Source organism: Solanum pennellii, chromosome 9, assembly GCF_001406875.1.
Source record: "Solanum pennellii chromosome 9, SPENNV200".
Lineage (NCBI taxonomy): Eukaryota > Viridiplantae > Streptophyta > Magnoliopsida > Solanales > Solanaceae > Solanum > Solanum pennellii.
In genome coordinates this window covers 17,528,237-17,540,119 of record NC_028645.1, presented here as the reverse complement: position 1 = coordinate 17,540,119, position 11,883 = coordinate 17,528,237, and positions in this window count along the sequence as shown.

Genomic DNA, 11,883 nt, shown 5'->3' with positions numbered 1-11,883 from the left:
GATATTTTTTATGTTTGCTAAACCTAAATTATGCTTTTTATAGTACTATACACGATCTCTTGCCTCAAAAACTAAGAAGAATATTATCTTCATGGGTAATTCTAACATTTCCAACGATCTTCTGTTTGAAATTTTTAAACAAATTCTTGCCAAGTCTTAAATGTGTTTTAGGTGAATTTCGAAGTCTTAAGTTCTCTTACATCATAATCTTTATTCATTGAAGCACACCAAAAAATTGTGTAGCTGAATTTCTTATATATTATTTAGCCTTAAAGTGAAAATATGTCATATACAATTTAGGACGAGATGACCTAACTTATTTTTCTTATCCCTTCAAGTACTTGGAGGATCGATGTTTTCAAAATCTTGATCATTATTCAAGGTCTATCAATGACATAATTTTTATGTGAAACAATTAAGGATATGTTTCTATTTGTAATCCGTTCACAAGATATCATGCCTTTCTTCTTAATTCATCGACTGAAAAAATTGAAACACGTTCAATTACAAGTCGCTCTTTAGGGTTTGATCCCACCAAAAAGAAATTTATAGTACTTGTTTTTGGATTTTTATCATTAGGGTCGACAAATCATGGAGGAAGACATATGTAAATATTCCTATATTGTTTTCTAAGAAGGATAGTGTTTTTATCATTGGTGTTATTAATTTCGGACAACATTATTATATATATGCATTCAGTATCGGAGATGAGAAGTTGAGGTAAGGGAAAACTCACCAAGATTGATAGATGTAAAAGGAAAAGTTGTAATAATGACTATTTCAAATTTTCTCATCGCACATTTACATGTATCAAAAAATGAGACAACACGAATGAAACACTCAATTGAATTACCATCAAAATTATCATTAGAACCATTTGTATTCCTTTATTTACTACAAATTTTAAGGGAGGGCTTTTATAAATTTCAGCTTGTGGGATTTTCCCTTGTTTATATATGACACTGAAAGAAACATTGGAGGATAGTTAAGATACATGAAATTGAGGAACAGAAATATAAAAGTAGGATTCACTTTGGTGCTGCGCTAAATCTTGTGTAGAGTTTGACCCATGAGATGATCTAAGCGGAGCTAGAGGAGCAAGGTCATCAGAGAATTACACCATATACATAGTCAAAATTATTTTTATGTATATATGTAGACTTTGAATTTCCTTTGTTTCTTGGTATATTTAGTTTTTCCAAGCTTCTTTATGGTTAAGAGTGTTAAAAAAAAGCTATACCCTGTTTTCATTATATATAGACACCTTAAGCCAGAGTTGTTGTGTTTGAAACTAGTAGGGGTACTGGATTATGCTTTGAATCTTTGTTTGCAAACTATACTTACAAATTTTAAATCTCGTATATGACCATTTCTTCATATGCTTTCACTTCCGTTACTTTTTCTGGACTGTTCTTTCTTGAGTTGAGGGTACACCTGAAATAACCTTCCTACTTTTCTGACAGAATTAAGACACTATTTGTATGGTACTCAACAAATTTCATGAAAAGTAATCACTGATATAATTCAAATAAAAATCTTGAGATATTAAAACTTAGAAACATTATGAGTTAAAAAAAATAAATTTCATAACAAGCAAACATAGTAGACATAATTAGGATCTATAGCTATTGTTTCCATAACTGCACTTCATAGTTATAATTTTATTTGCTATGAATTTTTGATGTATACAAATCATGAATCGAATCGTACAAATTCAGGATTTATACAAATTACACTAATTAGATTAAACCACAACCACTAGGTGAAATCACCATTAAAATGCAATCTAAGCTACAAACAAGCAAGGCAAACAAATTAATCAACCCATAATTGGTAAATGACACCCCAAAAATTTAAGCCACACATCAAGCAATAATAAAATATACTTAAAATTATAAAGGAATCAAGTGGGTATAAGAGATCAAACCTTAAAAGTAGTAAAGGAAGGTAACTGGAGAAGACCCACTTCCAAAATTGGAAGAAGAACTTCTTTCTTCAAGCTTCCAAAAAAATCATCTCCAAAACTTGAGAGAAAACTTAAGAATAAAGTTTCTAAAATAAAAATATCAAGTGTAATTATTTCACCCTCTAATTTTCTTTCAAATAATAAAAGAGTTCAGTATTTCTAGACTTCTGAATTCTGCTGGCAAATCTCTTTGGCGTAGTTAGTCGTGATTCGCCGAGTGATTCAGCGAATCACTCTTCGTTCAAATCGCAGCTTGCACATTTCCCTCTTTGTCTATGTGATTTGGATCGATGGGCTAAAATATTCTGCTTTGCGGAACTGATCGGCGAAGCGGCGACTGTCCCTTTTCGTTGCCTTTTGATTAACATCCTTTAGGGCTCACTTGCTGTAACAGAAGACAAAACTTCTCTATATGGAGGATCACCAAGTGTGCTTGGAGATACACACCTTTTCATCTTCGGCTCGTTTTTTCTATTTTTCTTGTGTTTTGTTCCTAACTGTCTCAGCTCCTACAAAATTCTCAAATACTTGAAACTTAGGAGTTTTTATCAGATATCAAGATAAAGTAAACAATCGAAGACACTATTTGCATTAAAATAAGGCTCTAGATGAGTCCAATTTGAGGAATCATCGACTCCCCCAACTTAAACTTTCGTTTCTCCTCAAGTAAAAATTAAGTTCAGTCATTCAAGTAAGATATCTCAAATAGTGCTATACAAGACTCAATCATGAATATATACAACAAGACTCAAATTAATCATGCATATGTCAATTCTATACTCAAAGATTCAAGTTATGAAACACCACTATGAAAGATTTCCGAGCTCACAATACTTGATACTAATGCAAGTTCAAGCTCAACAAATGTATCTACATGCCCTTACACCAAGAATGATTTCATCTTCACACACGTAGATTTATTAACTTAGTACCAGCAATCTGATGCAACACTCACACACACAAGGAGGAACACCATGCATGTTTTCACCCATAGGTTTGCCCTTATATTGCAATTGACTTTAGCTTATGTTCAATCAAGATCGAAACGGTCTTTCCAAGATTTGTAATGGGGCTGAGTGCAAAGGTATGTTCATTTAGGCTTAGTGGATTTTTCCTCAATGAGATTTGAATTTCTCAACGCATATCCTTTTTCCTTTATCAACCTTAGTCAAGTTCCTTGAATTCAACTTTTTTTTTGATTCATGGACTGCTTGGAAACCCGATTTATCCTCTTTTCGTGCTTTTATTCGATGAATTTTTTTATAGAGGGTTTTCAATTTGCTGCAATACCATGAGTTTACATGAATTTTCTTTATCTTATTGACTTCTCCTTTCCCTTCCCACACCCCAACTTAGGCCCTAAGTTGACCACTCAATTATGAACATATCAAGAGGATTATTGTAATGTCCTAAAAATGATAACCTAGGTGAAACTAGAGCCTTACATGTGTGTCATGAGGTTATGAGGTCTTAAAATTGCTAGTAATAGTGTTTAGAGGCAGTGTATAAATATTTGAAGAGTTCAGATGGAAAACGTCCAAGGACGTCCAGAACGTTCGACGACTAGTCGTTTATCTGGTTGTATGTGTTTTATTTGGTGTGTGTGGCTCTAAGCCTTGTTTGAATAAGTTTATGAGTCAATATTGAGGCAAATATTAGACTTTAGGATAAAGTACCCTAATTGATGTTGGTTGAAGGTTTTGGATAAGGAGCCAAGACAACAGGGACAAGCCTTAGCCAAAAAGCCAAGGTTGTCCCAAGTTGGCAGTTCACTACCTCAAAGTTCACGGACCACTTCACGGTCAGTAGACTTTAACATGGTACGTAAAAGAGGTCGTGGACATGCCTTAATATCATGGAGGATTGGCAAGGAAAGTAGGCTACTGCCCAAGGACCACGGACCGTCAAAGGGGTCGTGAACCACCTTCACGGACCGTGAAGGTGGATGTGGTCCCTGGGCGGGTTGCCCAAATTTGATTTTACAAATAATTTCTATTTGAGTTTTTATTAAGTGGGGCTATTTTTAAAAGGTTTATGTGATCAATATAAATAGTTTTAAGTCTTATTACCTTCCTTATATCATTATTTCAAAACCCTAAATTAAAACCCCAAAGTTCTCTCTAGTCAATTCCTCCATTGTTAGAAACCTCAAGCTTCAAGGAAGAGGACCAACTTCTCAAGGTTTACAAAAAATTTTTGTGAGTAACTTCTAGTCAAGGTATGGTGGTTCATCCCTGAACTGTCTTTCTTCAAGGAGCAAAACCTCAAAAGGCTTTTCCAAGACTTTCTCAAAGCATGAATCTATAAAAGTGACTTCTAGCCATGGTTTCTTGCGTAAAATGTCTTGAATATGATTAAATTGATGTCAATTTGATGATTCCAAGTCAAAAATTCTCTGAACCTATGCAAATCATGATTTCCTCATTTTGGGTCTAATGTGGGTGATTCGATCAAGGCTTAATAGTATTGAATTTTTATGTAGATTGTATTGGTCTATTAAAATATGTATGGATTATGCTAGAATTGTATATAGGCTGCCACAATTTTGTAATTATTGTATGTATTATGTTGATTCATTGTATAGTTTGATTATTTTATTGGATTGGTGTAATGGCTATTGGTAAGAGCCTTTGGGAATTGAATTGGTTGGAATGGCTATGTATTGGAGGTGTTCTTGATAGTATGATGGTATCTTGACCTCATTCCCTCTATATTGTGTAGTATAGGTCTTGAATTGTGATGTTTTGTATGGTCCACTTATGGGGACGGTGCTTATGTGATATAATTGTGAATATGTGGCCTCGTCGACATTGCTTTATGATGTATGATGTTATGATGTTATAACTTGTATATATGATCATTGTGAAGGTCTATATGACTTATGTGAATACGTGAATTCAAAGTATGAGTGCTTCTAGTTGATGATATGTGTTTATAGTAGACTATGATGGTGTTTTAGTGTGTTTTACTTAATGTTGGAGTGTGAATCTTCCTTATTGGCTATATGAGTTTTATGATGAAATGTGTTAAGGTTCTATAGGAGTGAATAGGGTGACTTATAGTTGACTTGTTTATCTCTATGTGCTTCTTGAATGTTATTGTACATGTGATAAGATGATGATGAGTGTATGTTGTTTGGTAGACATATATCCCTTTACTTGATACATGAAGTATGTGAATATGAACTCTTGACTTATTAGGCTAAAACAACTTTGTCATGTGTGTATGTATGATTGAAATATGACCTTGAACATGTTAAGAGGGTCGTTTACTTAGAATCTTCAAACTAGAAAGGAGGTTATGCTATCCTTGAAGTAGAAAGCCGTAATGGTATCCTTCTTGCGTAAATGATGGACTTAAAGGTAGGTTGGATGGAACGACATCATACCATCTCTAAGAAAGTCATTGAGCTATCCTAATTGATCATTGAGTGACAACCCTAGTGGACCTATCCTTGGTGAGGTGTATTATGATTTGGTTCTGACTACTATATGTTACCTCTTCATATGCCCTTGTGTTTGAGCTACTCTATGAGAAAAAAGTCTAGCACCGAGTGAGTATGCTTGGGGAGTGAATCTAATTAAGTTGATACTAGAGTATATAAAACCCCCTGATATTCCTTAACCATGTGCCAACATCGGATGGGTCCTAGTTCCACCTTTGGCAAGTAGAACTCCCTTCATCCGAGTAGGGTAGACTCCCGATTCCATGCGTATGTAGTAATGGTCTATGTTGGTTATTGCCTATTCTAATCATGTGGGATACATTATAGCAGTGGATAAGTACTATAACGTTTACGTAGTGGAATGGACACTATCTAGACATTACACGAGTAGGATTTGAAAGTGTTAGAGTGTAGGTTGCTTAGGTCTTTCCAAGACCATTATGTGAAGTCTTCTAAAATGTTTAAATGAATCTTAATTGACTTTATGGATTATAATGACTTGAGTTAAGGTAGGTTGCATATAAGTGTCCCTATTTAGGGTAGCTTTGAGGGTTGCTTAGATAGACTTGAAGAGGGTGTATGGGCGGTTTCTTCATGTTTTACTCAAGAGAATCTTAGAGTAACCTTAGGTGGTGAGTTGAATGCTAAATACAGAATAATATTATCTTAGGTAAACTTAAGGATTATTTATGTTTGCTTGAAGAGATGTATGGGTGATCTCTTCTTGTCTTACTTAAATAAGTCTTAGGATAACCTTTGGTAGGAGTGTTATAAGCTTATGTGGTTTGATGTGATGCAATGCTAATATGTGGGTTACTTGGAAGATGTCTTATATGTGAAGTTTGTGTTAAAGGTGTTTCTTATACATATGTTATGAAGCATTTTTTTTTTAAAAAACAACATAAAAGAGCATGTTTTATACAAATGTCCTTTTAGCATGATTTTATTACATGTAGCCATACTTAGTGAATTCTAATGTACTAACTCCATATATTTTGTCTTTATCTCTAAAGGTGTAGGTGGCATCTGAGAGTAGTCATTAAAGTGAAGCTTGGACATTATTACTCATTCAAACAAGTCGTGGTATGTCCTCACTTGATTCGAGAACATAGCTATGGTTAGTTTTCTTATTTAAAGACGTTGTAATAGACTTTACTATTTTCTATCTTGATATTGTATGGGTTGTGACGCAAGATATTTGTGTGTCTAAGATGGTGACAATGAGACTTAGTATTTTCCTATGTCTTCTATAAAAGAGATTTTAGGACGGTGTTTGTGAAAGGTTTTAATTCCGCACTAATTTTCATATATGTTTATGCAATGAATGATTTCTAAGGTCTTGTAGGAGACCCCTGACAGGTCGAATACGCCATGTGGCGACTTGATAATAACTTTTCTTTTAGGGCATATGCTTGGATCGTTACAAACTTAGTATCGGATCATAAGGTTACGAAGTAGTCTTTAGGAATCAAAAAGTCTCTTTAAGCCACATCTAGTAGATTTTTGTTCATTGGTGTGAGTCGCGACACATTTATGAACGATAGTCTTTAAGACGATAGAGTTTCCATTCTTCATTACTCTTATGTCGTGCCGTAGATATAAAAGTTATGAGTGTCCTTTCTTAATGATTTTCCTTGTGTTTATAGGAGGTGATTACTAGAAGGATGGCTGCCTAAAGAGTTGAAGATGAAAGAGTTACTAAGGGCGCTCCTCCCCAAGTTGAGCAAGTTGAACAAGTACTCCAAGGTGGAAAAGTTCCACAAGGTGAACAAGTTCCTCAAGGTGAGCAAGTTCCTATTAGGGGTCAAGAGGATGAGGTTCCGGTGGCTCCCCCAAATATGAATAATAGGGAGATTAGAGAGGCTCTTCTTACGCTAGCCTGAGCTATGACAACTCATGAGACTAGAGACATTGGGCCTAGGGTGTATGCTTTAGAGAGTAACATGACCTCAAGATTGAGGGACTTTGTAAGGATGAACCCTCCTTTCTTCCTTTGTGCTAAGGGGGAAGAGGACCCCCAAAAGTTTCTAGATGGTGTGTATAAGGTGTTGAGTGTCACGAGGGTGGCTTTTAGGGATAAGGCGGAGTTAGGTTCGTACTAATTCAGAGAGTTTGCTCAAGTGTGGTACACTCAATGGAAAGATAATAGGCCGGTTGAGTTGGGTCTCATAGAGTGGTAAGAGTGTAAGGAAGTTTTCTTAGGAAAGTACTTTCCTCGTGTGAGGAGGGAGGTGAAGGTTGAGGAGTTTATTAACCTTAGGCAAGGTAACATGAGAGTTGAAGAGTATTCTTTGAAGTTTACCTTGTTGTATAGGTACGCTCCATCCTTGTGTCTAACTTTAGGGAGGAGATGATAGGTCTGTGACCGGCGTTACCGACCTTGTGAAAGAAGAATGTTGTATGTCCATGCTCCGTAATGACATGAACTTGTCTAGACTTATGGTGTATGCACAATCCATTGAAGAGTCCAAACTTAGTAGGATCTCAAGGAATTTGAAGAGGAGTAAGGTGGAGAGAGGTAGTTCTCATAATGTCAAGATTGAGAGAGGTAGTGGTTCTAAGGTGTGAAGCCTACTTGTGCTACTTGTAGGAAGAAAAACTTTGGGAAATGTTTAGCCGGTACAAGTGGCTGATTTGGTTGTGGTAAGGATGGTCATAAGGCAAGAGATTTTCCTACTATTGTGGCCAGACAAAGAGAGGCCAAGCAAGTTCCTTCAACTGTTCCACATGGTGATGTTCCAAGAAAGAATCACTTATATGCTCTCCGAGCTAAAGGAACAAAATTGGATGATGATGCCGGTAAGTTATAGTTTTCTCTCTGTAGTTATTATGGGTTCTTTATAAGTGGGGGAGTATGATAAATAGTTGGATTGTAGATTGTTGTTTCTTCTATTGTATTCTATGCAAGAATGAGAGTTAGATTGAGAGAGTAGCATGTTGCATTTTTGTTTGGGAGTGTTGTTGAAAATAAATTTCATTGAAATCTTTGTATTGTGAATTTTTTAATAAGTTATGTTTATGTTGTAAAATGAGTTTATATGATCTTGTCTCTCACATTGTCATGCCTTCATCATCAATTGCTTAAAGTTGCATTAGTGATCTAGTGAGCATGTTCATGGTGAATTATTTGAGATTCTTGCTCAATTGTGTTTTCTTGAAAAATGGTTATGATGTGTGTTATAGTTATGAGCTTCTATACTCGTGTCTTATCGCTTGATAGTGTTTAAAATAAAGCAAGTGTCATTCGAGGACGAATGTTGTCCAAGTGCGGGAGAATGTAATGTCCCAAAGATGACCTAGGTGAAACTAGAGCCTTACATGTGTGTCATAAGCTTATAAGGTCTTAAAATGGCTTATAATAGTATTTAGAGGCAGTGTATAAAGTTTGGAAGAGATCGTAGGGCAAACGTCGAAGGACGTCCAAGACGTTCGACGACTAGTCATTTATGTGCTTGATGTGTTTTATGTGGTGTGTGTGGTTTTAAGCCTTGTTTGAATGAGATTAATGAGTCAATTTCGAGGCACGTGTTAGACTCGTGTCTAAAGGACCCTAATTTATGTTGGTTGAAGGTGTTGGACAAGAATCTAAGCCAAAAGGAACAAGCCTTAGCAAAAAAGCCAAGGTTGTCCCAATTTGGCAGCTCACTGCCTCAAAGTTCACGGACCAATTCACGGTCAGTAGACTTGACCATGATCCGTGAAGGAGGTAGTGGAAATGCCTTAGCCTGATGGAGGCTTGGAAAGGCAAGGAAACTACTACCCTAAGGGACACGAAACTTCAAAGGAATTGTGAACCACCAGCACGGACCGTGAAGGTGGACGTGGTCCCTGGGCAGGCTGCCCAAATTTGATATTTCAAATAATTTCTATTTGAATTTTTATTTAATGGGGTTAGTTTTAAAAGGTTTATATCATTATTATAGATTATTTCAAGTCCTAAAACCTTCCTTATATCATTATTTAAAAACCCCAAAGTTCTTTCTAGTCAATTCCTCCATTGTTGAAACCTCTAGCTTGAAGGAAGGAGACCAACTTCTCAAGGTTTTCAACCAAATTTGTTGGTTAACTTCTAATCAAGGTATTTTGATTCATCCTTGAACTCTCTTTCTTCAAGGTGCCAAACCTCCAAAGTCTTTTTCCAAGACTTTCTCAAAGCATGATTTTCTAAAGGTGAATTCTAGCCATGAGTTCTTGCATGAAATGTTCTGAATAAATGATATATGATTAAATTGATGTTAATTTAATCATTCTAAGTCAAAAACTATATTAACCAGGAAAATCATTATATCTTTATTTTGGCTCTGATGTGGGTGATTTGATCAAAGCTTAATAGTATTGAATTCTTTTGTAGATTGTATTGGGCTATTTAAATATGTACAATTATGTTCGAATTGTATATAGGCTACCTCATTTTGGTAATTCTTTTATTTTATTATGTTGATTCATTGTATAGTTGTTTATTGGATTGGAGTCGTGTGTATGAATATTGGTAAGAACATTTGTGAATTAAATTGGTTGGAATGACTATGGATTGGAGGTGTTCTTGATGGAATGACGGTATGTTGACCTAATTCCCTTTATATAGTGTAGTATAGGTCTTGAATTGTGATTTTTGGTATGGTCCACTTATGGTGGCAGTGCTTATGTGATTGAATTGTGAATAATGTCCACGTCGGCATTACTTTATGTTGTATGATGCTATCATGTTATAACTTGTATATGTGATCATTGTGAAGGTCTATATGACTTATGTGTATATGTGAAGTCAAATCATGAGTTTGTATACGTGAAGTGAAAACATGAGTTTTTCTAGTTGATGACATGTGTCTATAGTAGACTATGATGGTGTCTTAGTTTGTTTAATTGATGTTGGAGTGTGAATCTTCCTTATTGGCTATATGTCTTGTGATTAAATGTGTTAAGGTTATATAGGAGTGAATAGGGTGACTTATAGTTTACTTGGTTATCTTTATGAGCTTCTTGAATGTTATTGTATATATGATAAGATGATGATGAGTTTGTGTTGTTTGGTAGACATATATCCCTTTAGTTGATACATCAAGTATGTAAATATGAATTCTTTACTTAGTAGGCAAAAGCACCTTTTTCATGTGTGTATGTATGATTGAAATATGACCTTAAACATGTTAAGAGGGTCGTGTACTTGGAACCTTTAAACTATAAAGAAGGTTATCATATCCTTGAAGTAGAAATCTATAACGTATCCTTCTTGCGTGAATGATGGAATTAGGGGTAGGTTGGCTGGAACGACATGATACCATCTCTAAGAAATTCATTAAGCTATCCTAATTGATCATTGAGTGGAAACCCTAGTGGACCCATCCTTGGTGAGGTATATTATGATTTTGTTGTGACTACTATATGGTACCTCTTCATATACCCTTGTGATTGAAATACTCTATGAGAGATAACGCTAACACCAAGTGAGTATGCTTGGGGAGTTACTACAATTAAGTTGAGACTAGAGTACAAAGGAACCCTTGATATTCCTTAACCATCTACCAACATGGGATGTGTCCTAGTTCTACCCTTGGCAAGTAAAACTCCCTTCATCGGATTATGGTAGACTCATGATTCCATGCATAGATAGTATTGTCTATGTCGGTTATTGCCTTTTCTCATCATGTGGGCTACATTCTAGTATTGATAAGTACTACAATGTGTACATAGTTGAATGAGACTCTATCTAGAGATGGCACGAGTAGGTTTTGAATGTGATGGGGTGAAGGTTTCCTAGGTCTTTCCAAGACAATTATGTGAAGTCTTCTAATATTCTTAGATGAATCTTAATTGAATTAATAAATGATTTTGACTTGATTTAAGGTAGGTTTAATAAAAGTGTCCCTACCTAGGGTAGCTTTTAGGGTTTCTTAGGTAGTATTAAAGAGGGTGTATAGGCGGTTTCTTCGTGTTTTACTCAAATGAATCTTAGAGTAACCTTAGGTTGTGAGTTGAATGCTAAATATAAAATAATCTCATCTTAGGTAGTCTTAAGGATTATTTAGGTGTGCTTGAAGAGGGTGTATGGGCAGTCACTTCTTGTCTTACTAAAATAAGTCTAAGAATAACCTTTGGTAGAAGTGTTATAATCTTATGTGGTTTAATGACATGGAATGCTAATATGTGGGTTACTCGGAAGATTTCTTATAAGTGAAGTTGGTGTTTAAGGTATTTCTTATACTTTTGTTACGAAACTTTCTTTAAAAAGAGCATGCTTTGTACAAATGTCCTTTTAGCATAATTTTATTACATGTAATCATACTTATGAATTATAATGTACTGATTCCATATATTTTTTCTTATCTCTAAAGTTGAAGGTGGCTTCTGAGAGGAGTCATTGAAGTGAGGCTTAGACATTAGTATTCATTCAAGCAAGGTTTGGTATGTTCTCACTTGATTCGAGGGCATACATATGCTTAGTTTTCTTAATCAAAGACATTGTAATAGGTGA